General features: G+C 38.9%; 1 pseudogene; it reads left to right on the forward strand.

The window, feature by feature from the left end:
• The window catches only part of LOC129721637 (fatty acyl-CoA reductase wat-like), a 39067-nt pseudogene extending 21773 nt beyond the window's left edge, over positions 1-17294 (forward strand).
• Positions 17295-26596: the final 9302 nt, after the last annotated feature.

Raw genomic sequence — 26596 nt, forward strand, 5'->3', positions numbered from 1 at the left:
CAGCGAAAAATGACGCGCGTCCAAGCATAACCCGAACTGTTTCGCCGTGCTGCTCCCATTTACCTTTACATCGGCCTCAGGGAAGTACCGGCTGCATCTGCATCTACCGCTGAGGCTGTCACTATACTGCTATTGGTACCAAAAGCTATCAACTCTTCAAATAAGTGTGTTATTTGTTCTCAAAAGAACAATTGTTCAATTCAAAATCGGATTTACGCAATCGCATCTCTGTAATATTACCGACAATAATATTCTTCTGAACAAACTGATACAACTTTCCCATTAGGCCTCTGCCATAATAGACGCGAAAAGCGACGCGAACCGATTCGCTCAGCTGTAGGTCAATGTACAGCCATCAGTAGAGCTGTGCATCAACCTACGGCCGAGCGAATCGGTTCGCGCCGCTTTTCGCGTCTACTATGGCAGAGGCCTTAGAGGAAGTTGCTGGCTGATGTATTCACTTCATGCAAGCCTGCTGCTGATGCTTCCCGCTACCACACTGAAACAGCATTTTAGTGAAGGGAGTGTCGTTGCATCAGCTGACCCTGCTACTATCGAAGCTGATATACCCGCTGCAACAGCTACGCTATGCATAGCCATGCCACAGTTGTGGCTGCTATACGCTGGCCCAACTGCTGAGCAACTGCAACGCTATCCGTAGCCATGCCACAGTTGTGGCCGCCATTGATATCCGCTGTACCTGCATCTGCTGGCCCTGCTGCTATCGATGGTGAGATCCGCTGAAACTGCTACGCTTATTCGCAGCCATGCCACAGTTGTGGCCGCTATCCGCTATCGATGGTACCCACTGCTCGCTCCCGCTGCTGCTAAGGGAGGACTGCTGTCGTCGCTGTTCAGAACTACTATGAGCGGCTTCGACTAAAACAGGCTCTTATATAGGGATGAAAATAGGAATGAATTATTTTACGTACGTGGTGGAATGATATAACTAGAAGAACATGTGTGACTTCATTCTGGTTCAGAGCGATCATTTGATAAGCTCCACCTCTTTTTTCAGTTTCTAAAGTTTTTCCTCAGTTTCGTAGCACGGATGCACAAAAATGATTTTTTGTCGAACCGGACCGATAGCACTCTCATTGAAGCAACAAAATAACATGTTTTGTGTCGTGTTGCGCAGCTTCGTTGAAGAAAATGTTCCCGTCCCCGTGTCGCATGTAGCAGATTATTGCGTTCAGTAGACAGTAGATAGTGTATCCAGCGAATAAACACCGATGGTGCCCTCACACACGCAACGGTTTTAACCCGTATCTTATTGCGGTTTGTAACATCAAGCGATTTCGTTTGCTCGCTGTTGCGTGTTGCATCATGTTGCAACTTGGCAGCTGGGAGATGACGAAATTCTGTTTACGCTGATTGATTGAATCGTCTTCATATTAGCTCTGCATAGTCGAACTAACTGCTTTTGTGAATGCGTTCTAACAGGGCAGTTTATTATTCAATGTCGGTTATGCTGATCGCAGCCTTTGCGCTGCCCCTACAGTGGGGGGTTTACTAAATAAAGTGAAAATTAGACAACTACAACAGAATTTGATTACATCCCGCACAGAATGTTTGCTTGTGTTGATGCCAGAAAATTATTACCCTTCAATTATATTTTTATTTGCCTTCAAAAAGCATTTTGCTGTTCAAAATCGGTTGCTAATTACAACCTTTGAGCTGCCCTAACATTGGGGGAATTAAGATACATGGACAACATGCACTGTGGAAGCTATTTCACATTCAGTAAATTAGACGGGTGCGACAAATTTAAGTTGCTAGGATGCAACACAGAATACTTGCTTGCGGTGACAAAAATTATTAACTTTCAATGACTTGTTTATTTGCCTTCAAAAAGGCATTTTGATTTCCAAAATTGGATTTCCTGATGGCAATCTTCATGCTGCCCCAACACGGGGGGAATAATGGCTGTCTGGCGACACACGCTGAGAAAAACCGCGCTGCTCCTGAGACGTGGTGACCAACCACAGGGCTAGTGCTGCTGCTAAGGAAGGACGACTGCTGTTGTCGCTGTCTAGAACTATTATGAGCGGCTCCGGCTGAAACAGGCTCTTATATAGGCCAAATAGCATGTTTTCAATTGCAAGGTATATGATCCTGTCGACCGTGCTTGGGAAGCAAGCATATAACGACCAATCAGAGGTCGAATTTTTCGTTTTGACAAGGCTTGACTATTTTCAATAGTACAATAGTGTGAATAATAAAATTACAATTATCTTATTTTGGGAAGAATCTTAGAAGATTTTCCAGTCCATTGCTGCAAGAACGAAGGAAATCCATCGAATACTAACCGTTTTTTTAGCATTTGAAATTGGACATATTTTTCACTTTTTTCGGTTTTAGATTTTCATTTCACATCCCTATGTAGCCGAACTTCCTGAGAGAAGTATTCTACTTCAAAAAACTGACAAAGGTAACTTTCGCAGTAAAGTATGTTCATCTTTCGAAGCAATTTACGTACGCCATCAGCAATTCACAGTTCTTCTAAATATTTCTATTGTCGCTTCTCCAAAAAAATTTAGCGAATTAGCGATTAGCTGCAACTTGTTACAATAACACGATCAAAACACATCTATGGTAACTATGATTCGCTGTGTTACTTCCATGCAAATAAAAGTTTAGGTACTCAGCGAGACAGCGCGCTGATCGCTCCCGTTCGAAATATAGCATGTCAAAATAAGGAAAACAGTCCTTTTTTTTACCATAATTTGGACCACTGATTTTTTTCAAATTTTAAGTGTTTTTCTAGTGAAATTGATTGCTTATCATTTAAAGACACTATTATTCTATCCGTTCATCAAAAATCTGGAAATTCGCTCGGAAAGTGTGATGTCAGTTCAGTTTTTGATAAAGCCGTTTCTTATGAAAACGTTAACGAACCATGGCAAATCAGGTAGCATCAGGTTAAAAGATATTTTTTACAGCTTTAATTAAGAATATTATAGTAAACATCTGTTGCAACATTTCTGGTGAAGAACATTATTGACATTGTAAAGAACCTATCAAAATAAGTATATTTATCATGTGTCATTTGGTAAAAGGTGTTCAGGTCGTCCACTAAAGGAAGTGGTTTATATTAAGCAGATCTACCCTATTCCTGGTTTCGGTACTCTAGGAATTGCATCTTTAGTGTCTACGAAAAAAAGCTGTTTTTAATCAAAAGGCAAACCTTGCTCTAGACCCGTTTTGTCATTTTGTTTCTACGTCAAGGTGAAACTAGACGGTGACTTTTTTCCATACAATTTCGAGGTTAGGTTTCTTTTCGCTTGACGATTTTGAGCGTAACAATATCAGCTTCCACAAAAATGTATAGCGTTCGAACTGCTACTCTATGCATGCGTCAGCGGGGTGCAAGCAATCGATCAAAGTTTTACACATGTAATTTCAATGATTCTCGAGTAATTTTTTTACGAAATTCGGGCGAAATTCGAGAACGGAGTTTCACCTTAAAACCGAGATAGAGTAAGTGCTATTTGAAAAGGAGCAGGAAGCTGAAAATTCTGAACATTTTCAACAAATGAGCCGTTGCGAACCAGAGTGGTCTAGAGACCATTTTTTTCGAAAATGAGTTTTTTGCATATTCCGCATCTACACAAAAAACTGTACTTGGGAGATCAAAAATATTTCAAAAAATCAAACTTTGAAGGTGATTTATATCATGTTGAAATTAAGTCCGAAACAGAATGGCCATTCTGTTTCGGAACAGAGTGGTCTATGTACATAAATCGGTGTAATACTATCATGTAACACGTAACATGTAGCATATTACATGTGATAAGTAACATGTCGTTTGTTCTGTACATGTCACACGTAATATGTAACATGTTACACGTAATGTAACACGAAAAATGTAACATGTAAAATATTATGTAATATGTAACATTTGGTGTTACATGTAATGTTACACGTGACATCTTACATGTGACATGCTATATGTACCATATAACCTGTGACTCTAGCCATTTTATACGAGTTACCGTCATTTTCTTTGTCTTCTACCAGGTTTGTGTACATAGACCACTCTGTTCCGAAACGATTCGAGGATTCCAGTGAATATATATATGAAGTCAGAGTGGTCTATGTACATTGGTAAGATAAAATCACCGATTTCGCGAAGAAACTGTTAATTTTAGGCATCCTAATGTTAAACCACTTCATAACTTTTATATTAGAACATTTTGTTTGAAAGAATCCGTTGAACAGAATTTTATTCAGAGATTTTTCGAAAATTGCTTCTCCTGAACAATTTGCTCGATGGCACATAGACCACTCTGGTTCGCAACGGCTCAAATCTGACTGAACCAGAGCTGCCAGCAACGCAACACCAAAATCTGAACAAACTAATGAAAGAAGTAACTTTGATTATTGTCGTCGTTTTATTTCATGTATCAAACAAATCAAACGTAACCTAACCTCACGTGTAACCGAGGTCGAGTCGGGAAACATCTGTACTCAGACACTTCCTCTTATGGATGGCGGAGGGTGTTTAAAAGAGTTCTCATCTACCGCACCGTTTGAGAATACCGAGCATCAGTTTAATAAATGATTCTCACGTACACGCGAAGTTGGTACTGTAGTATCGTATCGGGAAAGTAAACAAAGCTGTGTAGGTGTGTGTGAGTCTAGCTAACCGTCAAACGAAAATCTTCTTCTTAGAGAGTTGGAGGCGGTAGCCTCTGTTGTTATGATTCCAAGGATTACGGAAATTCAGTTCTATTCCAACCTCGATCATATCTGCATCAATTGATCAAATCATGCTTCAAAGTGTGCAACAACAAAAAATCGTTACCACGAACATGGCGCCGTTCAATGGACGTACCTGAACCCGTCAATTAGCCGTTTCATGCTTTGAGTTTTGTGGTTTTGCAACAAGTCGGTGAGCTTCAGCGGACTAGTTATTTAGACTGCGGCATTATTCTAGTAGCCCACAATTGGCTCTCAAACAGAACCGTTTTTTGCCTTCTTCTCACTTCACATCTCCATATCGTTGTTATTACGAGGTGGGGGCAAAAATCTGTACAGATCAGACGATCTTCACCTGACCTTCGACAGCTGAAGAGTCTCTGTGAGGAAGTGCTTCGCCGGAGAGTATTTGTCGATCTATCGGTCCCCAACGAGGAAGATCGCACTTCTAATGGATTGCAGTGTGTACACTGTAGAACCGCCGCCGCCGCTGCCGTTTGAGCTCTACAACACACAAGGCAATCGTGTGGCTCTGGAACGCCATCCGCGTGGCGGCAAACGGCCAAAACACAAGTGAATAACAATTACGGATAATTACGCTGCGAGAAACAGAGCCGGTAGGTAAATAGACGTACCTTCTATTGGCCAGCGCGTGATGAACCTGCGCTGCGGACAGAGCAACGGCAAAAAAACGCTATCTTCAATATTTGATCATATTGGAGAACAATTTTTCTCGCTGATTGGCTTGGCACTACAGTCTACCTCACTCGGCGGTGCTGAAACCGGCGCAAGCCACCGTGGTTCAAGTTCAAGATTATTCATCAGTCACTCGAAGCTAATGACTTCTAATAAGTGCTGGTTCTCGGCATGGTACGTTCACCGCAGCACGTTAACGCCATGCAGACTGTCCAAGGAAAAAGGATAGATTTCGGCGAGGATTCATGATTCTAACTAGAAGTGCAAAGTAGTTAGGGTTATCATATGATGTTTAAATTGGATCTGAAAAGGTCAATGAAAAATTATACACAGTGCTGTCAAAACGGTATTATTATAAGCGAAGAGCCATAAAATTGTCAAATAGACACCATCGATAGCTTTTTAGACAGGTAGGAAAAAGCTCAAAATTAATTTACCTTGTTCTATTTCAACATTTCCGGTATCGTTTTTTATTTCCGGGAACAACTGAGCGATAAAATATGCGCTATTTCAAGGAACCTTGTCTAATACTCTAAAACGTATAAATAGTTGCTAACTTGTCCGTTAGTGACTTTATACTGTGAAATTTGATCGCAAAAAATCTTATTTTATCAATCCTGCGAACGCAGAACAAAGGTCATGTAGCCTTATTCTATCATTTTGCTATTTTCGTAGGTCACAGCCTTCTATTTCTTGTAATGCGTCAAAAAGTCGCACTATCTCCAAATGTTGGTGCAAAACATAAGTGTGTATACATTCATTTGTTCAAATTGACTCTTCCTACCCGGTACCTACCGCTTTATAAGCTTACCAATGTCGTGACTTCACTGCGGCCATAGTTCTGAAGAGGTGAAGCGATTCGTTGGTCGCCGGATCTAATTTGAATTTCCAATAAATTTGCTTGACACGACGCTACCATGACGAAGCATACATTGGACAAATAATGCGCTGGTCATGAATCGCCTCCCGGCAAATTACACTTGAAAATAATAAATATTTCAAAGTACAGTTTGCTCAGACGTCGCTAAGTGATGAATAAGTCTGTCTCTGGCAGGTTGCCGGATATTTGTCTGACACGCTAACCGCGTTCTATTATTATTCCTTCTTTTTCCAGAATTAACGTCAGACAGATCATCTTGCTTTCGAGGCCCAAAAAAGGCAAAACGGTGCAGCAGCGCTGCGATGAACTGTTCGGCAGTGTGGTGTTCATGAATCTCAAAAAAGATTACCCGGCATTCATGGATCGAGTCAAAATTCTAGACGCCGACCTGCAGCATCCAGGAGTCGGACTGTCTGAGGAGTCGATCGATTACATCATCAAAAACACACAGATTGTGTTTCATGCCGCGTCGGACGTGCGGTTCGATCAGGCACTCAAGAAGGCAATAGAGGTCAATGTGCGAGGCACCCGTGATCTGCTTAAGATCTGCGAGAAAATCATCAATTTGGAGGTATGTTGTTCTCGATAAAATTCTATTATTTGATAATGCAGCTCTCGGTTCTTCCATCAAACAGCTGTTCATCTACATCTCCACCGCGTACTCGAACTGCCCGGAGGGAACGATCAAGGAAGAGTTCTACCCGCCTCCGTCCAATCCAGAGCGAATGATTCAGCTGGTGGAGGCAATGGATGAACACTTCGAGGAGCACTTGAACAGGACAGTCAACGAGTTTATCCATCCGTGGCCTAACACCTACGTCTACACCAAGGCACTGACGGAAGACGTCGTGCGCCAGTTTGGAGAGCTCATGCCTATAGCCGTGGTGCGACCATCCATTAGTAAGTAATACCACCATTGTTTGAATTTGATAAGACAATTATCCAGCTGTTAAAGTTTTCTCGTTAAAACGTTTTGCCAAATTTATGCTGAAATCTGATATTGTATTTTATCATTCCTCTTAATCGGATTTGCAGTTCGTAGTATTTTATTGATTTTTGCATGTCTCGCTTCGAGTATCAACTGATATTTTATTTCCATCGCACAATTATTCAAAGCGTACCGATATGTCCAGCAAGTCCAGCGGGTTGGGTGTTGATAGGTATGCACGACAATCGGGTGTTAAAATGCTGCACAGGGGCAAAAAAATGCCATTTATAACTTGGTCGCTAATCAGTCTGAATAAATATACATCATTAGTTCAGGCGCTAGATGGCCGGAAATGGCACGGCTTGTTATTGATACTTGAACCACAGTTTTTTTTTCTCTTCAAATGCACCGATGAATAAAGATATAGCAACTGTGATTTATCACGCGGTTACTCATTGATGTTTCTCATGAGGAAATTAATTTTTTCGGCATTTATGTTTATAGCAATCATAATGACACACTCATAAAAACTGGGGAAAAGTTTCCAAGCAGCAAAAAGTTCTGAACTGTTCCAAGCAGCAAAAACTGTTTCCAAGCAGCAAAAAGTTAATATCATATTGGGTATACAATAGGGTGTCCCAAAAAAAATCGATGTTAAAAAAGTCAAGGTTAGCTCAGCCCTAAATTGAAAGATAATGTTATTTATAGCATTTTGTAGAACATTTCGACTTTCTAAAAAATTGTTTTCAGGTTGCCCAAACGTGATTTATGAAAAAATGACTTTTATCAGCTACAAACCCACTCTTTTGCACTTTTTTCAATTCTGTTCGATTCCTAAATTTTTCCATATATTTTTTTATTTTTATGGGGTTGTTTTTAAATATTTTGCATGGTTTGGTTCAGCATTTCATTCAGTTTTACGACTCCCAGAGCCTATTAAACATCACAAAAAAAATTTTTTTCTAATAGTTTTTAGATAAAACCCTACAAAACACAAATAAAAAAATTGTGATCAAGAACTGAAATTTTCATTGCGAAGCGGGATTTACGACGAAAGTTTAAAAAACGCCAATATTTCAGCCCCCCGATAAGATATCAAGGCTCTTTTTTAATGTAAATTTTCGTCTTGAATCCCGCTTTGCAGAAAAAATTTCAGTTCTTGATCAAAAAAAATTTTTTATATGTGTTTTGAAGGGTTTTTTCTGAAAATTATAAGAAAAATTCACTTTTTTGTGATGTTCAATGAGCTCTGTGAGTCAAATAGTTGAATGCGATGCTGAACCAAACCATGCAAAATATTCAAAAACAATCCCACAAAAATAAAAAAATATATGGAAAAATTTAGGAATCGAACAGAGTTGAAAAAAGTGCAAAAGAGTGGGTTTGTAGCTGTAAAAAGTCATTTTTTCATAAATCACGTTTGGGCAACCTGCAAACAATTTTTTAGAAAGTCGAAATGTTCTACAAAAATGCTATAAATAACATTATCTTTCAATTTAGGGCTGAGCACCTTGACTTTTTCAACATCGATTTTTTTTTGGGACAGCCTAGTGTACAATTAAGTTCTCGCTATTTTTTCTTCAATAAAAAGGCAAATAGCTTCCTATGAATCATTCTAAGTATTGCCCATCGCCAGCTACAACTTCAAGCAGAGCTCGGAATTCGTTACGATAGAAGTATTGGTCTTCTGTATTTTATCCGCGAATGAAACCGAGCCGATTCCTGATTTTGATGAAACATTCGCTTCAAGAATGGTTCTCGCATCTATGCCTTTGATGCAAATAAGCATTTTTATCAGACAACCCATCAACAAAACCATTCAAAAATTATCAGGCGTGCTGTACCTATCACTGGAACTCAGGAATATATCCTTTTCCTGGGTTAAACTGTGTTTAATAAAACAGAAGGTCGAGTTCCGAAGCAGAATGCAAGACCAAGGCTTTATTTTGCTTTTACAGTATTTCAAAGTTGACCAAAATTTTACCTATGCTACTTATTTTGACTATCCCCTGTAGAGTAAATATACTTAAGAAAGTAGTTACTGCAACGGGCCTCGGAATAACGGTGTTTTCCTGCTGCTTCTTGACGCGCAGCACTCAGTCCACGAGCCACCGGGACAACCTTTGTTGAACTTACACTAGAAGTAGAACATTCTTCGCTTTCACGAGACACGAACTGTAAGAATTACAACAGTAAAAAAACGCGCACATAAACGTAAACAAAAAATGAGGCGGTTGCTTCCGATGCCGACCAAAACAAGCTGCCGAGACGTCGAAGTCAGCACCTTTTTTCAACAGCTAGAGGAAAGTCGCTACCTATCGAAACCTTAAAATTTATCCACAAGCATGACAATACAAAAATTTTCGAACCTAACTAGCGCGACAGTTTTGTTTACAAACGAATTAAAACTAATTTACGTGAACGATATGGGGCAAAAGTGGTGAGTAGTTGTCACGTTGGGTACTTGCTCTTACCGCAGTACCCGAAATCAGTTCGATTTGCCACTCAATGCTGAAAATGCAACCGCGCAGATTAAAAGGCTCAATCGGAGTGCAAAAAACGGAATATTTTCTAGTTCATGAAATCATGAAATAAAACTGAGCGAGGATATCACGAACTGACACATAGGGTTGTATTCCTGGGGCCCTGAGGGTATCCAAAAGTAGAGATCTGGCGCCACGGAATTCAGCACACATCCAAACCACGTGTTCAATGTCATGATACCCCACTAATACTCCTTAGTTGATGTTAAAGTAACATTTCTTATTTTAATGATTGCTGTTATCGACCCCTCGGTGGCAATCGCCTCCCGATCAAAATCAATAGAATATACAATGGTACGGAGATGGTTTGAATCTAGGGTTTAAAGGGCTTTTTTTTGTTAACAGTGATGACGTAGAACTCCAAAAACATTGTGAAAAGAACAATGTTCAGTAGTTTTTTTTCTAATGTTAAAACTTTCGAGCTAAAAATGCCTTGCTGCGCCATTCAACAATGCGGGATACCGTTTCAAATGGCACTTTCTCTTTGACCGAGATATACGTCACAACCCAAAAACACGTGTTTTCTGCCTACTTTTGCTACTAATACAAACAGAATGTCTTCTTCTTCCCTACCTGTTTATATGTCATTGGACCAAAACAACCCTGCTAATAAAATTGCCAACCAATGTGAGGCTAGTCGAGTTCCACACTTTCAATAGGTATAACCATCTAGGTTTCCATAAGATTATTTCACACATCATAATTATCAAAAGTTTGGTAGGATAACGTGAGGTAGAAGGTGTTAGTTAAAACTATTAATGTGAAACAACTTATAATATTTTCTTTGTAACAAAGAGTGCGGAAATAACGCAGATTAAATATGCCCACACACAGGTGCACAAGAGCGGAGCAGAATTGTAAGTTAGATTTGTTAAAGACACGTTAAATCCCACTTATTAAAGCAATTAACACAGCCGTAATCTGAAGCTTGGACTGATTCCGAGTTATACAGGTTAGGGTTGGTAGAAGCACTAAACATAAATACACTATTAGTGCCTGTACACCGCATCAAATAATTATACATTTTATAGGAATCTAAAACTGCTGGTTAGCCGAGAAATATAAATCTGTTGCGAAGTTGGAAACCCTTCTATCGATCCTCTTATAAAGACAAACGAATGCCCTTTGATATGGTATTCCACTTGGTTTAAAGGCGCAGGAATGCATTTTCAGCCGAAGCCTGTCAAAATTTGCGAAAAAATCTGCCGAAAGAAGTGAGTTTACCATGCCGCTACAACATTGTTATTGGAGTTCCACGTCATCAATGCCAACCCAACAAATAAAAACTTTTAAACCGTACATGCTAGATTCTTGCAATAGATCATTGCACGATGAGGTCACAAAACAAGAAGAAGAAAGGGATTTGACAGATGTCGTGGGTTTGTTCACAGTAAAATTTTCGGCTCGAATAAAAATGCGGAAGTGTCTTGTTAAAAATTGCGTTTCTAAGAAGAAACCAAAAGATCACAGTAACGAATTCACATAGGCGGAGAGTTTTCCCATCTTTTTCGTACTCGTATCATTCATTTTCACTCCTTTCACATGAAAAGTGAATGGAACACATTGTAAACAAACCCGTCGAAAGTGTCAGAAAAGTGAGGTTATTTTTGGTGTGCAATGATCTATAGAGTCCGTCTCCCCGTGGTGAAATTTTGGTAACGCTGAATGGAGTCAACAATCGCTTGCTTGATGAGAATCCTATCTAGGGTAAAGGATCTATTTCCGTCCTATTAGGCGGCCGTCAGAAAAATTTTCTTGAATAATTGATCTGGAACAATGAAGCGACTTGAATGTTGGGAACGTACAGAATGCTTTCAAATGCGAAAATCCAGCCTAAAGATCAGATGGTATTCTATTTTCAGCGTACGTCTGATTGGTCATTTACATACATATGTGTGTGTGTCGAACCGCAACACTTTCTGCACGACTGTTTCAGCACTGTATTTCATTAACTTATAGTTGTCTTATGCACACAGTAGGACCAACGGATCATAACAATTCTGGAGTACTTTGTGATAAGGTCGTATGTCTAAACGTAAACAAAACGAGTGAGAGATGATTTGTGCTTGTGAAGTACAAGTAATATAACTCTCACTCGTTTTGTTAACCTTTAGACATACGACCTTATCACAAAGTAGTCGAGAATTATTCCACCATCGAACAACTGACCACCCTTCGACGCGACGCAATGCTTGTGATGAATCCGGGCTGCCAATATATCTCGCAAATATATTATTTTAGCATGGTTTCATTTATAACATATGCTGGCGTCTCTGCGTTGTGTTTATGCATGAGTGTTAATGATTTCATACAATGTGCTTGAGACCGAAATAAGATTTACGATTAGGTAGCTGGCAATCTTTTTTCATTTTTCAATTGTCCAAGAATATAATGAGTAATATAACCGATTTCTCCATAAAAAAATCGTCAAAAGTCTTATGGTTTCCGCCTTCGAATAAATTTAGAATTACCGCTAGTAAAATAAAAATATATTGGCGAAGTTTTCATTAATGTCCCTCAGTCATTGAGAAAGCTTCTAATTTTCCGGCCTAGCATGATGTATAAAATTAAAATAAAATTAGTGACCAACGTGATATTAAAATTTAAAACTTGCCAAAACCAGTTACATATTGGTATTTTTCGAAAGAAAAGTATCAAAACATACCAAACTGAAGAATGCTGTTGCTTTTGTTTATTTGCAGTAAATTATTTCTGCAAGTGAATGTTCCTGAAAAGGTGAGAGTGGGCAGGAAATACAAGTACGCCGAAATTACCCTCCTCTACCCTAGTACCCCATTTTCTTCCCAATCCGTAGTACCTTCGGGAGTGTCGCTGAATCGGTGGCTTCCTATTAAGTTAATACTGCATCATCAATATCCTTTGTATATACTATCCCCAAGCTACGGTAAATGTTGTTTCCAAACATTGTTCCTCAAGTATTCTGAATGTAAGTGATAGTTATCAGCAAATAACGAAATATACCGTGCCTGCGCCACACTATTTTCCGTACCTGCATAGATTCTATTGGGCCTATGTGTAGGGACCCACCGGTAAATGTCGCCACTAAAAATAAAGACAAATCTTGCTGTGCTGGACAAAACATTGAGACCATTGCTCAAGCGAAATTAGAAAGTAATAAGACTTTCAGAAAAAAATCCAAACGAGTGCTTCAATTCATTTATAATAATTTATTTGCGTTGTTCGAAGAAATGTATAACATCTATAGTTAAAACAATAGTCATTCATAAAACAAGCTTTTCGAGCTTACTTAACAACTAAAATGACAAAAATTAATAGTGGAAAGTAGGTAAAGACGGACACCTTAAGGTTTAACCTAAATAATTACTTAGGTATTGCTATTTAGATCGCAGTAGTCATACAAATTGAAACTTAAGGTCATTTGTTTTAATAATCATTTTTAGTATTAGTGAACTTCTTCCAAGTTTTATGTTTTTTGGGTCTTCAAAAATAAGACTAAAAATTGCTGTTTTTGACATGGTTGGGAAAGACAGACACTTGGGGTGGGTAAGATGGATACTACGAAGGTAAAGGTGGACACTCACAAAAAAGATGTAGTACGTTAAGTATTCTTTTGATTTATGTGTTAAGTGATGGCCATACATTACTCTACGTTATTAGAGCCCATCTATACATCACGTGAACAGTTGGAGAAGATGGGTTTCGATGAAGGCGAAAATTATCCGCCTATATGGCCTGTTCTAACTGCTAAGTGATTAATATCTGCTGGTTTCTCTCGCGGGTATACTTTGTGAACATCTGTAGTACACAACAGATGCTACATGTGAAAATTCTTGGAAAATCCGTGTGTCCATCTTTTCCTACCTTAGTGTGTCCGTCTTGCCCGACCTGGTTGTAAATTTTTCAAACTATCGACGCTCTTCATCGGAACATCGAAAATCTGCTGGATTTTCACTAGAAAACCGAGGAAAGACGGAAATTAATCACTTTACTATTGTGAACAAATGAAAACACGTAAATTTCACGAGTTTTTCACTATTTTTCGTGGAATGAAAATTACATCAAATTGCGCGTTCAAGAAAATATTCTTTGTTTTACTCGCAAATTTGACAGTTTTCTTGCTGAAAAACGGAAAATGCAACTCAAAAGCATTAACACACTATAAAGAAGGTATTCGCATCACTCAACTTTCATAATACATTCTAGTTTGTGAAATATTAAAAGTGTCCATCTTACCCGCAGTGTCCGTCTTTACCTACTTTCCCCTACCGGTTTTAAACTTCATGGCACAAAAAAATAGAAAATTAATACTAAGAAAAGCGGCTAGTGTACATGGTCATGTAACCTTTGTTACGCATCACTTCACGCACCCGGTTCGGCATGGATTCCTCAAAGTTGCTGGCATGTGGTGACAGGGATGGCGAACCAACGAGCTTGGAATTTTGTATTCAAGATCTCCCATAGATTCCCTATAGGGTTCAGTTCCGGCGACTGCGCTGACCACTCCATGACGTCGACTTTGTTTTGGATCGCTATCCTTCATGAACTGCCATTTCACACAATGTCCCACTCGGCGTGTGGCAACATAGCATTCCTTAGGATTTGGGCATATAGGTACTGATCCATGATTGTATTCACAGGGCGTCAATCTCGTACACCCCATAATGTTCCCTCCTCCATGTCTAAATATCCTCGTAAAATACTGTGGCATGCAAGCAATCTATTGGGCGATGGACCCAAGTTTTTCCGTCCGAGCCGATGAGGTTTTGCTTCACGTCATCCGGTATAATTCGCCACTGATTTTCGTTCTACGGACCGATCCTATCGAAGTGGTCTTTTGCAAACTTCAGCCACGCCTTCAGATACTTCGACGTTAGCATCGGGACGTTCCGGGGACTTTTACTGCCTAGTCCATGATCTGCCTGAAGCTTTTTTGAGTCCTAGAAGGGATTTTTCTTAGAGGCGCGCTTTATGGCAGAGTCATCTTTGCGGAAGGTTTGAATTTTTTGCGGTTGTGAAGGGCCTTAAATACGAAGATGTTGGATCGCCCCAAGTACTCGAGTTAGATGCTGCCCTGCCGCAATCCCGCAGATTGACGTAAGCGCCAATGCTGTCGATTTGTGTGTTTCAAGATTAAATAATAAAACATAACAAATTCGACTTATAAACGCCGCAATTTCTACTCCAAGTTGGCGTAAGTTGAATAAAACTATGTTTGCGATGCGCTTATTGAAAGCTAACAGTGGGTGTTAAGATTCTAGTCATGATGAAAGTACGTCCTGAAGCCTATTTGTATTATCCTACAAAATATCGACATTACTCATTATTAAGGGGGGAAAGGGCATAAGTAAGTGCGTTAGGTAAATCTCAAGGGGGAATGGGGTACATTCTGTGTTACAATTTGTTACACAGGAGGATTATCGTCAAATTAGTTAAACGTTTGAAAGAGATGACTTATCACATACTACGATGGATGTACGTCACTCGGTTGTGGAAACAGTGGAAAAATAATCACTGTTTCCAAAACAAAATGACGTTGGTAACATTATTCCAGTTGGTGAATCTCGTATTTTATGAAATCGCGCTTTCTTTTTAACCTTCTTTATATATATACATTAGGCAGAGGATAAGGATAACAAAAAAAGCTGACCCAGAACATCTTCGTACCACCACGACCAATCTTTTCCCATTGCATAATATTGGTTGGTTGATGTTTTTAAGTCTGACTCGTTGGATAGGTGGTTTCTTCTTCGTGATTATTTATACAATTTGTAAATTAACAAAAAAATCGTTTTCAATTATAAGATTCGAATAATCGACAGCTTTGTTTTACGCCACCAGGATTGCACATTACCAAAGAGGTGATCTTCTTAGCCGAAAGTTTACAGGGTCGACCTGTAAAAGCATGTGGCCGTGAGTTGTAAATTTTAGTAAAATCAGGCAATTCGATCGCCACAAACGCTTAATTCTACAATTTGTCAATAACTTCTTCTTTTCAATTAAGATCACCGACAATCATTGTAATATGATTGAAAACAAATATCTTACTACAATATTATATAATCTAGTAATTATTAATCATAAATCCTCCGCTTTACTCTACTCAGTTATTGCCACCTGCGAGGAACCGATCGAGGGCTGGACGGACAACATTTACGGTCTGAACGGGGTGATCGCCGGTGTCGCGCTAGGAATCATCCGTGTCATGCACCTGGACGACTCGAACCGGGCCGACATCATCCCGGCGGACTTTGTCGTCAACGGCGTACTGGCGGCCGGCTGGCAGACCTACGTAGAACGGTAACTAAAGCCTTCCCTCCCCGAGCAAACTGACCGTTTTGAAGGGTGGATGTTTGGTCTCTGTTAAAATAAAGTTTCATTTTTCGCCACCTCAGGAAGCACACCCGACCGATCGAGGCGAAGGCCGGCAGAACCGATATGAAGGCAATGGTCCGACCCCATACCAAGATCTACAACTGTGTCACCGGAAACGATAATCCAATTACCTACAGTAAGGGCATTTTGATCGAAAATTTATATAACAGTACAGTGATTGACTTGTTACTGCTTGTTTTCACAGAGAAAATCTACGAATACTCCGTGTCGGTCGGTAAACACTGTCCCCCCAAGCGATCCCTCTGGATAGTGTGTCATAACACGACAACAAACAAGTATCTATATGAGTACTACAAATTTCTGTACCATCTGATGCCCGCTTTCCTAATCGATCTGTACCTGCGGGCGATTGGACGAACGCCACGGTAAGCTATTTTTGTAAAGCAAAGTGTTTACAATTGAAAAGTAAAAATAAATACCTACAGGATTATGGAACTCTACCGTAAGGTGCACAAATTCGCAACAGTGATTTCATACTTCGCAAACGGTCGGTGGCAATTCGAGAAGGAGAACATGAATGGCCTTATCGAGAAGTAAGTGGAGAGACTCCCCATCATAGAATTATATGTGAAAATAATGTCTGTTTTATCTTTTCAGACTATCACCGGACGATCGCGTGATGTTCCCGTGCGACATCAGCCGCATCCAGTGGCCGGACTACTTCTGGACGTACATTCACGGGCTGCGTCGGCACATCGCCAACGAACCGATGGACAACCTCGAGGAGGCCAAGAAGCGTCACCGGCAGATGCGGTATCTGCATTACTTCATCGTGGCGGCGTACTACTTCCTCTGGCTGATGCTGTTTTTCTACTGCTTCAAGTGGATGCTGTTTTGAGGGAATCGCACCACACCGAGCGAGACCGGAGACTCGTGTATTCAGTCGAAATTTACCGTGTAGATTATGTAGGCATTTAAGGACGTGTTTTATTTTTTGTTGTTTGCTAAGGAACGCATGCTCAAACGTTATCTTTTTGTGATTTCCTTCGATATAGTTGGGAAAGATAGAAGAAAAAAAAAAGCGCTAACGTTCATTTTTACAAGTTATGATATAGGCTTAAAAGGTGTTTCTCTAACGATTAGTTATGTGGGTCTAAGTTGATCGTACTTCGTAGGGGCATCCCGCAGACGGGTGTTGAAACTCGAACAAATAAATTATAACTTATTTTTAGAGATTGTCTTTCATTGTGGTATGACGAAGTTATCCTGAAAACGAGAACTTATTCTCACAAGAAAGTTTCGTTCCGCATTTTGTCGTTATCAACTTGCGTCCGAATTGCACAAGACGCAGCTGATGTTGCTTCCTTGAATTTGATATCGAGCAAGTTAGACTAGTTTGCCGGGGTTTGCCGCGTATCGGTTCGCGCTTGTACCCGCCTCCGGCGCAAGGTGTAATGCAAGCAACAGCAATTATCTCTGTATGCTACGGGTAGGTACTGCAACCTGAATGCATGCACCATACCGGTTCTAATGCCACTGGAAAGTTACATAACAATTTGGTGAGCTTTACTGTGATTTGTACCTTCAAATCTGACCGTGGTGATCAGAGAGTGACCCACAATAACACATTACGTGTGAAACGAAATGACTAACAACGTAAGAGGGCGGAATTTGCTAATGTATGGAAAACGTAGGATGGGGACATTATTTCAATGCGAAAGTTAATTGGCCTTTCAAATATTGTTTGGAGTCGTTGAAGTCAATGTTATAAGAAATTAAAGGCGAAATGTGATTTAATTCTGACAAGTGATGGGTTCGGATGATTTGAGTTGGATCAACTCATTCTTCCAGAAACGAGAATCAAACTGATGGAAACAAAAATCTCTCAGGCTAAATATTCAGGGCTTTGTGCAAATATTCGGTACAGTTCATTACTCGTTACTATATTATATTTGGTGCCGATAGCCTTTTTTGTTCTTGAATGATTGAAGGTAGTGAAAAAAAACGAAAAAACAACTTAGGTCATATTAAAGACCAGTCGGGCACCAAGGGGTCAAACGGTTTTAAAAAAGTTATATTTAGAACAATTCTTGATCTTTTCATTGATCTACTTCACTTGAATTTGTTTTTAAACCATCCAAAAACAGTGCTTTTGAGCAAGTTCGTAACCACCAATTTGAAATTTAACCATTGGAAAACTGCTTCGAAATGCATTTATAAAATTGGGTGAGCAACGAGTTTAGCTTGCCATTCATATCACTTTATGAAATCGAGCTTAGAACCGTTATTTCTACATGGTCTTAAACCAATTGGTCTGAATTTCGCTAGCAAATACACACTTTTTGTCGATAAAAATTAGCTAGGGATAAAAAAATGTTGATTTTATTTCGACAACTGCGCTGGCATACGCGTAAATCCAGATAATCCTTTCCAGATTTCTCAGGATATGTTTAGTTCATAAGGCCTGTTCTCTACTTTTCATGTGCATAAAATTTCACAACAGTCGGTTCAGTGGTCATTTAGATGCCTGGGAATCACTGTGTCTCGGGTCGTAGAATCGTTTAAGTCGGCGGACTGAAAGTGGAAGAAAATCGAAGACAGCTGACTCTCTGAGGGCCCGGAAGGTGTTGGATTATTTCAAGCGGAATCAGAATCTTTCGATTCGCGACGCGGCACAGTGTTTCATTTTGCTGATTTGGTGCGCAAAATTAATAGCGTCTTCGAATTTGATTTTAGTGATATACTTTATTCGGAAACATTTCTATGTATTTTATTGTGCATCTTTCAGAATATTCGATTTAGTGATTAATTCACCTAGAAGTGATATGAAAAATTTATTGTTTTCAGGACAGTGAGATAGACAGGTAATGTCTTCGAAAAAGTTGTGGCAAATGGTTTTACTAGCAACTTTGTTGAAAATGTCGAAGTTCTATCTCTTATGTTAAAAACGATATAAAAAGTTTTATATGCAAAGTTCACTCAAATCATAATTTTGAATATAACTTTTTTCCTGGATTTTCTACATATTTTATACCTTCTATTACCTATACCTATTCTATACCTTCTTCTATTCAACATTATTGGCCAAACAGAAATACATATTTTTGCTGAACATTTGATCTAGCTATGGTTCAAAATAAAAAAGTTATTCAACTATTAACGGGTTTTCAAGGGTTAGTTTAACTTCAAATTACTCAGCCGTACGCATAAATGCGCAGATAACTTGTTGATGTTCTGAAAGAACGTCTATTCTACTTCCAAAAGAATATAAAATCATTTGTCTAATAGAGTCTTTTCGATTGTTTCGATGAAAAAAATCTTTTGCATGAAAATTCTTACTTTATCAAATAACTTTGTTATTTCTAAATATAGCGTTTTACAATCTTCAGCTAAATATAAATTCAATTAAATCGCGTAATATTTTAGAAGGTCAAAAAAATATAAAAAATCATGGGAAAGAGTTTTAATGAAAAACATGAATACTATACTAATTCAATTTTCATTGAAAAGCATTCGAAATTTGAGAATAGTAGAGACAGTTACGTAACTATCATGTTTGCTCGAAATTGAAAATTTCGGAGGGGGGTCAGACTGATTAGTGGTAAGTAATTTTAGAGGGGGAGAGTCATGTAGAACGCTACCTATCGTTACATAGGAGAGGGGGGGTCTGAAATCTAGATTTTCAGCGTAACGTAATTTGTAATATAACACGTCGATGTTGCACCATCATGTTCCATATCAGAGCAATTCCATTACGAAACCGGGCAATCAATTTAGTCGATCATTGCAAATACAGTGATCACCCGGTTATATCACCCCCTTGATGATTTTTTTTTCTCGCTTGTTTTCCGTCGGTCTAGTTCCGCCACTGTTGTGGCCAATCACCGACGCCCAGGTAGGCGACTCCACACCCAGGACCCTAACTCACGACCCGTTTATTAACGGACCGGCGCCAACGGCTTTACTTCCTCATGCGATGGAAGGATTGATCCCAGAGATTTTTCGCCTCAGAAAATCTCCCGGTGTCGGCTAGGATTGAATCTTGACCAGTTGGGTTGGTTGTGAGTGGATCACGCCACCTCACAACCATCGACACCTATGTCGGCGGTGGGATTCGAACCCAGGCGTCGAGCGTGGTTGGCGGAGACGTTACCAACCACACTAGGCCCCCGCTTGACCCCCTTGATGATGTTTGGAGTGATAAAATAGGGAAAGTGATAAAATCGGGATTTTTTTTTTATTATTATTTTGTTATAAAAGATGGTAAACCAATAATTTAACACGTAAAATCAGCGATTTTAATTACTACAAGAAATCGAATCATATGAAAAAGCAGTTCTATCCGTCTGTCTGCTTCTCTGATCCTTATAGACGTGGGAACTGCTGTACTAATCGGCGTGAAAATTTTTATGTAGGGGTTTTTGAGGCCGGAAAAGATTATTAGAGTAGCTCGAGACCCCTTCCTCTTCTTAAAGGGAGGGCTTCCATACAAATATAACACAAACTTCTACGTAACTTGAAAACTAATCAAGCAAATGGAACCAAATTTGACATGGTAAGGTTATTAGGAGTAAGAAATATGTCAATGGTCACTTGACACCCCTCCCTCTTCTGGAAAAAAAGATAAAATCGGGTACTGATATAATCGGGTGATTACTGTATTTTTATAGCAAAAAAAAAATCGGTTCTCGATGGTTTTTGATGCCAAATGACGTCGAGAATTAGTGTCATCTGACAAAAAAAAAATTTGCAAAAATCGACTCTCTGGGACTTAATCGGTTTTTCAATTGTGGAAGTCTCTCGAAATAGCCTGTTTAATGATATACACTATAAGTAGCATCGAATACATCATAATTCATAATATAGTGAAAAATGAGTATAAAATAAAAAAGCACTTCGGTTCGTTTGATTGGTGTGACGTCTTCGACAAAGTTGTAGATAATTATTCTTCCAATTTCTTAATTAATAATTCTTTCCAAAAAATACATTTAAAAAAAATCATTTATTGAAAAATAAAGTATGAAGAAAAATTAAAAAATAATTATTCAAATGAGCTAATTTTTTAAAAATCTGATTTTTTAATAAAACCTACAAAAGATTGCCAAAACAATGAAACCAGTCCGACCATTTAGAAGTGAAGAAAAAAAAGTTATCGTTTCTTGAAAAAAATTTCTTTTTGAAAAAACAAATTGTTCGAATTGTTTTTTCAAAAGGAATATTTTTCTTTTGAAAGGACAAAATATTATCTACAACTTTGCCGAAGACACTATGTCAATCAAACAAACCGTTTCGACTGTAGACATATTTTTAATTTCCAATAGAGCACTGTATGAGGAATTATGAATATTTTTACAGTCAAAAAGGTTTATTTGATTGTCATAGTGTACCTGGCAAAGTTAAGAATAATAACTTTGTACTTGCAAAAGAGATGTACCCCGTGAAAAAATAGCTTTTTTTTCTGATTCCTCCATGACCGGTTTCGTTGTTCAGGTAATCTTTCGAAGTTTTTATTAAAAAAATCGATTTTTTCCAAATGGGCTGTTTTGGATAATTAATTTTTAATTTGTTTTCAAAAAATCAATAATATGTTTTTACAGTCTATATTTTTTTGGAAGACAAAACTATAAGTTACAACTTTGCCGAAGATGTCACACCGCTCAAACGAACCGTGTTGGCTCTAAAAGTATTTGTAATCATCAATACCATCATAATAGCATTTTTCAATAGCTTTTCAATATGAGTTGTGTTTCAAAAAATCACAAGAAGGTTGTATGCAAAGCCACGACCGCAAGGTTGAAGTAGAATACTTTTACAAGAAAGATAACCTGGCTGCTTGCGTGTCAGTCATTTTTTCTAGTTAATAAACGTTGACCGTTCATTGGCAGTATTGTAATTTCTTTTTGTCTGATATGTTGAATGAAGTTCATTGAATATTTTTAAATTTTGTGCAAATGAGAAGTTGAAGTGCTGCCGAATTGTAATATGCACATTTAATAGGACATCATTAAACGGGGACGGAACAAAGGCTACGGTTATGCAGAACGCGAATGCCGGCGCGATGCGATTCTTCTACCATGGTGAAATGTACAGCTCTTTCTAAGGCGAAGTAGAGCTATACATTTCAACAGATTTCGTCTTGCCGAATCGCATCGCGCCGTTATTTGCGTTCTGCATGACCGTAGCCAAACACTAAGCGACGCAAACACGTAATAATAGTCAGAGTATGCATGTAGATGAAGATAATTCACTTTGGATTATAGCGCAGAACGAGAAAATATTAACTCTTCAAATAATCATTTGTGTTCTTCAAATTTCAGTTGTTCAATTTAATATCCGTTGAAATGTTTGTTTATTATCTGATGAAGCTCTTATATAGGCCAAATGATGCATTCCCAATTTACTAGGTCCATAACTCTGCCGACCGTGCTTGGGAAAGCGCGGTATAACGACCAATCAGAGGTCGAATTTTGTGTTTTGACAAGGCTTAAGGGTTTTCAATAGTACAATAGTTCGAATGATAAAATTGCAATTTCATGCATTTGGTAGGAATCTTAGAAGATTGTCTAATCGATTGCTGCAAAAACGAAGGAAATCCATCGAAAACTAACCGATTTATTAGCATTTGAAATTTTTCTCACTTTTTTCAGTTTTAGATTTACATTTTACATCCCTATGTAGCCGAACTTCCTGAGAGAAGTATTCTAATTCAAAATTAAATCTTCATTAATTCATTTGTTTTCCTTATAAGAACAATTGTTCAATTTATCATAGGATGTAGTGTTTATCTTACATCTCTGTGTTACCTTGATAGTGAGGTAGTCCTCACGGTCAACACAATGAGAAAGGTGTTTTCACATTGAAAACTAGACACGGCTTAACTGGAGGAAGTGTTGGCAAATGCATCTACCGCTAATACCACCGCTATCATACGAAAGCGCGTCGTTTCATGTGGGGAATATCAACAACGAAAAATGACGCGCGTCTAAGCATAACCCGAACTGTTTCGCCGTGCTGCTCCCATTTACCTTTACATCTGCCTCAGGGAAGTACCGGCTGCATCTGCATCTACCGCTGAGGCTGTCACTATACTGCTATTGGTACCAAAAGCTATTAACTCTTCAAATAAGTGTGTTATTTGTTCTCAAAAGAACAATTGTTCAATTCAAAATCGGATTTACGCAATCGCATCTCTGTAATATTACCGACAATAATATTCTTCTGAACAAACTGATACAACTTTCCCATTAGGCCTCTGCCATAATAGACGCGAAAAGCGACGCGAACCGATTCGCTCAGCTGTAGGTCAATGTACAGCCATCAGTAGAGCTGTGCATCAACCTACGGCCGAGCGAATCGGTTCGCGCCGCTTTTCGCGTCTACTATGGCAGAGGCCTTAGAGGAAGTTGCTGGCTGATGTATTCACTTCATGCAAGCCTGCTGCTGATGCTTCCCGCTACCACACTGAAACAGCATTTTAGTGAAGGGAGTGTCGTTGCATCAGCTGACCCTGCTACTATCGAAGCTGATATACCCGCTGCAACAGCTACGCTATGCATAGCCATGCCACAGTTGTGGCTGCTATACGCTGGCCCAACTGCTGAGCAACTGCAACGCTATCCGTAGCCATGCCACAGTTGTGGCCGCCATTGGTATCCGCTGTACCTGCATCTGCTGGCCCTGCTGCTATCGATGGTGAGATCCGCTGAAACTGCTACGCTTATTCGCAGCCATGCCACAGTTGTGGCCGCTATCCGCTATCGATGGTACCCACTGCTCGCTCCCGCTGCTGCTAAGGGAGGACTGCTGTCGTCGTTGTTCAGAACTATTATGAGCGGCTTCGACTAAAACAGGCTCTTATATAGGGATGAAAATAGGAATGAATTATTTTACGTACGTGGTGGAATGATATAACTTGAAAAATATGTGTGACTTCATTCTGGTTCAGAGCGATCATTTGATAAGCTCCACCTCTTTTTTCAGTTTCTGAAGTTTTTCCTCAGTTTCGTAGCACGGATGCACAAAAATGATTTCTTGTCGAGCCGGACCGATGAAAAAGGTACTGCAGGCAGAATTGGCCACCATAAGGCGCGACGGGACATTCACGAAACAAGCCGCCAAGTATCACGGCAACTCGCGACAAACGCGGGCCCATTAGTTGTACTCCTACACAGTTTCAAGATATGTTCTATAAGAGTGCTCATTATACCCTGTGGGTGCTCATTATGCCCCGATGGGAGGCTCATCGTGCCCCACACATCGACTGATTGCTAGTTTTTGATGCATGAATTTAATTTGTGTTTTTCACCATTATACGATAAACTTTTCAATTTGTGAATAGTGTATCTTTAATTTTAGATAGTTAATTCAAATTTTGCACTGAAGACAGTCTAAAACTTTTGTCGTTTTCCATGCTTAAATCAGCAAACAAGTTAGGGTGCTCATTATGCCCCTATTCCCCCTACTCCATTTTTGGAAATAAAAACGCGCGCTTTCTAGTATTAAAAATTACAAGATAGGGTAGTTTGGGGTAATTTGGAACCCTAGGGTGAAATAAAAAGGTGCTTTATCTTGGAAAGTATAACTTTTGTGGATTGCATGTAGGGGAACTGCTCCATTATTCATCTCATTAAGCCGATATTCACGAAGAATGCACGGAATAAACAACAAATTTTCATGAAATCATTGAACAAATAAACAAAATACGCTTACTTGTTCTTATAGAATCGTTCAGTATTGTATACTTAGTAAACTTAGCTAGATTTATCCTGAATTTTGTAAAACAAACCATTTTGCACAACGCTTCCATATCCATCTCAAAACTCAAATCACTGCTCAATTATTCATCTCACGACGCCCCCATATTCATCACACTGCAGTGCACTGTTAATCATGAATGAATCACATTATCATGAATGAACGTAGCCGCAGCCCGTCGTAGTAGGTTACCTAGATATCCGCTGTAGTTGTTTACGTGCAAATATTGTAACCTTGGTAACCATTGCTGTGCTGTCCATTTTTGTCAATTATGTCGGAATAATTCAACATTTTCAGTATGATTTGTTCGTATTGACAGATTCGATTTGGCAACTTTTGATTTTCTTCAAGGCAGTGAAAACAGATAAAAACACATACAGTTGAAATTTAGGAATTGTAGAATTTCGTCTCATATATTTCTGCTAATTCAAGCTGGTTTTTGGAAATTTGAGGTGAACATTTTAAAGATTAAAGTATTCTTAGTGTAGTGAGTGATTTTGTTGAGTGAATAAACTAAAAAATGGTCCGCTAGTGATGAGAAAAACTTTGGTTGGCTGCTGAACGATTCACGTTGTAGCCGTACAGAACAGTGCGCGGATTTTGTTTTCTGCGGTAGGTGATTGAAATAAATGAGTTTTCGAGTGCAGATGCCTGACTATTATATCAAATTTAGAGCTTTTAAGTGAGTTTTTGAGGATTCTACTCTGTGAGAAATCTAAAGTGAACTAAGAAGAATCCATTCCATGAATCAGCAGATCGATTTAGTAAGAAAATATGCGTTTTTTCTGTCTTCAATTGTGTTTTCATGTTGTATGAGATGCATATATGGACTGGGATGAATGATGGAGCAATTCCCCTACTACTTTATTCTTCCCTTTCCTTGAATTACTAAATCCTACCTAACATAAAAATTTCATGGTTTGCTGTGATAGGTTCACCGCAGTGCCAATGTAAACAAAGAAAACACTACAAGTTGATTTTGCTGTAAGTTCGACGCTCGTGTATTCAAGGTTTTTGAGAACTTCTTCATTGTTTACAGTCTCATCAGCTTTACAGCCGTGTTTGTCTAGTAAACTGCTACATTTTGATGAAAGATTACGATAACATTGTGGAAGAAATAGTGGAAGAATTGTAAAAAGTATTGCAGGTAACCCGGAATGAATTTTCTGTACATAAAGTGTTTTCAATCCCCCGCACCAGTGGCGGATTTTTGAACAAAAGTTGGAAAAAAAACTTAAGTCTTTTTAAAATGATTGAGATGACGAACATTGACAATTTTGGGGTGCTGAATTCATTTCTGATGCCAGAAAATGTTATTCATTTAAAATGCCGTGAAATCTTTCTTATTGTCAGATGCATTTTTTGTTCAGATCATGCTCAACATTGGTATACTTGTTCCTTATCGGAAAACTTTATACCCGTATTCTTTTTTCAAAAAGTTGTAACTTTTGAGCAAAATTTTTTTACTTTTGAGCCGATTTAACGATTTAATGGAAAAATTAAAGGTATTTGATAGGCCTCTCAATGAATAAAAAGAAATCGTACGTCAAAGTACATTCGTTATATACTTTTCCGTTTCACGGATTTGGGATCATCGGATTTGGAGTGGCGATATGCAAACCGGGCTCCAAAAATTCTAGAAGTACGGTAAATTTCCCATAGGCTGTTGATTATCTGATCATTCCTAATTGTTTCACAAGACTGTAAGGTACACATGAGTTCTGAAATACATGGTTTTGGCTTTCCGGCAAAATGTTTTAAACTTGGTTTAAACACTAG

The sequence above is a fragment of the Wyeomyia smithii genome, chromosome 2 (genome assembly GCF_029784165.1).
Source record: "Wyeomyia smithii strain HCP4-BCI-WySm-NY-G18 chromosome 2, ASM2978416v1, whole genome shotgun sequence".
NCBI lineage: Eukaryota > Metazoa > Arthropoda > Insecta > Diptera > Culicidae > Wyeomyia > Wyeomyia smithii.